The sequence below is a fragment of the Anomaloglossus baeobatrachus genome, chromosome 4, assembly GCF_048569485.1.
Source record: "Anomaloglossus baeobatrachus isolate aAnoBae1 chromosome 4, aAnoBae1.hap1, whole genome shotgun sequence".
Classification (NCBI taxonomy): Eukaryota; Metazoa; Chordata; class Amphibia; order Anura; family Aromobatidae; genus Anomaloglossus; species Anomaloglossus baeobatrachus.
In genome coordinates, this window is record NC_134356.1 from 647,897,822 (window position 1) to 647,900,321 (window position 2,500).

Genomic DNA, 2,500 nt, shown 5'->3' on the forward strand with positions numbered 1-2,500 from the left:
ACCAAGCAACCAGTATTCTTAGTTTACTGGTTCGATTCCTGCTATGGGATTGCCACTTTTTCTGTAATAATTCACGCATTGAAAGGTCGAAAGGTCGACACAAGCCATGCATACAGTCAGTCCAGCTTGGATTTGCTCTTTGCAGCAAAAAATGCTGACCACAATAGATTTTGGACATTCATTCCATTCTTTTGCTCAATACTCCATTTGAATTCATATCACAAATCATTTTTACTTTTGACTTTTAACTATTTGGTTTCAAAGGATCCAAAACCCCCTTCCTTTATATCTGACGTTTTTTGGTACTGAGTGGATACAGTTCTGGCAATCTAGTCAAGATGGAGACAAAATATCTAAAGCATAGTGCCCCGTGTGAGGATCGAACTCACGACCTTCAGATTATGAGACTGACGCGCTACCTACTGCGCTAACGAGGCAAGCTTCTAGCAAGGATGTGCCAAACTTACTTACTCAAAGCAATTAAGTTCTTCTTTTTTCACATTGAGAACGTCTTGAGAGAACAACTCTTCCCATATGGTCTAGCGGTTAGGATTCCTGGTTTTCACCCAGGCGGCCCGGGTTCGACTCCCGGTATGGGAATGCTGCTTTTTCTGTACTATCTCTGACATTAAAAGGCAGACACTGTTGTTTGCATAAAAAAGCATTCAGGTAAAATTTGCACTTTGCAGCCAAAATTGCAAAATGTTAGGGTCTTGGCACTTCATTTCTAACTCTAGCACAACACATTTATAGGTTTCATAGCTCAAACTATTCTCAACTATCCTTTTTTACTTCAAAATGTCGAGGAACTCAACAACTCGTATGGCCTGTCCTTTGGCCTCCAATTTCCATTCTAATCTGTAGAATTTAACAACTGAATAACAAAGTTCTCAAGCTCCCTAGTCAAAGAAAAGGAGTGAACTGTACCCTATCTGAGGGAAAACCTCATAACCATCAGAATAAGCCACTAGCTCCTAACTACTGTTCAAATGAGTCAAGTTTAAACTGTTGAAAGGAAAAAAAAATTTAATCAAAGCAACACTCTTTTTTTTTTTTTTTTTTTTTTTTTTAACGCCTCTCATTTTTTCTGTGACCCTTTGGGTTATCCCATTTGACCAAGCAACCAGTATTCTTAGTTTACTGGTTCGATTCCTGCTATGGGATTGCCACTTTTTCTGTAATAATTCACGCATTGAAAGGTCGAAAGGTCGACACAAGCCATGCATACAGTCAGTCCAGCTTGGATTTGCTCTTTGCAGCAAAAAATGCTGACCACAATAGATTTTGGACATTCATTCCATTCTTTTGCTCAATACTCCATTTGAATTCATATCACAAATCATTTTTACTTTTGACTTTTAACTATTTGGTTTCAAAGGATCCAAAACCCCCTTCCTTTATATCTGACGTTTTTTGGTACTGAGTGGATACAGTTCTGGCTGTCTAGTCAAGATGGAGACAAAATATCTAAAGCATAGTGCCCCGTGTGAGGATCGAACTCACGATCTTCAGATTATGAGACTGACGCGCTACCTACTGCGCTAACGAGGCAAGCTTCTAGCAAGGATGTGCCAAACTTACTTACTCAAAGCAATTAAGTTCTTCTTTTTTCACATTGAGAACGTCTTGAGAGAACAACTCTTCCCATATGGTCTAGCGGTTAGGATTCCTGGTTTTCACCCAAGCAGCCCGGGTTCGACTCCCGGAATGGGAATGCTGCTTTTTCTGTACTATCTCTGACATTCAAAGGCAGACACTGTTGTTTGCATAAAAAAGCATTCAGGTAAAATTTGCACTTTGCAGCCAAAATTGCAAAACGTTAGGGTCTTGGCACTTCATTTCTAACTCTAGCACAACACATTTATAGGTTTCATAGCTCAAACTATTCTCAACTATCCTTTTTTACTTCAAAATGTCGAGGAACTCAACAACTCGTATGGCCTGTCCTTTGGCCTCCAGTTTCCATTCTAATCTGTAGAATTTAACAACTGAATGGCAAAGTTCTCAAGCTCCCTAGTCAAAGAAAAGGAGTGAACTGTACCCTATCTGAGGGAAAACCTCATAACCATCAGAATAAGCCACCAGCTCCTAACTACTGTTCAAATGAGTCAAGTTTAAACTGTTGAAAGGAAAAAAAATTTTAATCAAAGCAACACTCTTTTTTTTTTTTTTTAACGCCTCTCATTTTTTCTGTGACCCTTTGGGTTATCCCATTTGACCAAGCAACCAGTATTCTTAGTTTACTGGTTCGATTCCTGCTATGGGATTGCCACTTTTTCTGTAATAATTCACGCATTGAAAGGTCGAAAGGTCGACACAAGCCATGCATACAGTCAGTCCAGCTTGGATTTGCTCTTTGCAGCAAAAAATGCTGACCACAATAGATTTTGGACATTCATTCCATTCTTTTGCTCAATACTCCATTTGAATTCATATCACAAATCATTTTTACTTTTGACTTTTAACTATTTGGTTTCAAAGGATCCAAAACCCCCTTCCT

The 2,500-nt window shown here is 39.0% G+C and overlaps 1 non-coding gene across 1 annotated transcript; it reads left to right on the forward strand.

Moving 5' to 3' along the window:
* The first annotated feature begins 528 nt into the window (after positions 1–528).
* TRNAE-UUC (transfer RNA glutamic acid (anticodon UUC)) lies at positions 529–600 on the forward strand. Its single transcript has one exon. It is a non-coding gene; the product is annotated as a tRNA-Glu (tRNA).
* The last annotated feature ends 1,900 nt before the right edge of the window (positions 601–2,500 follow it).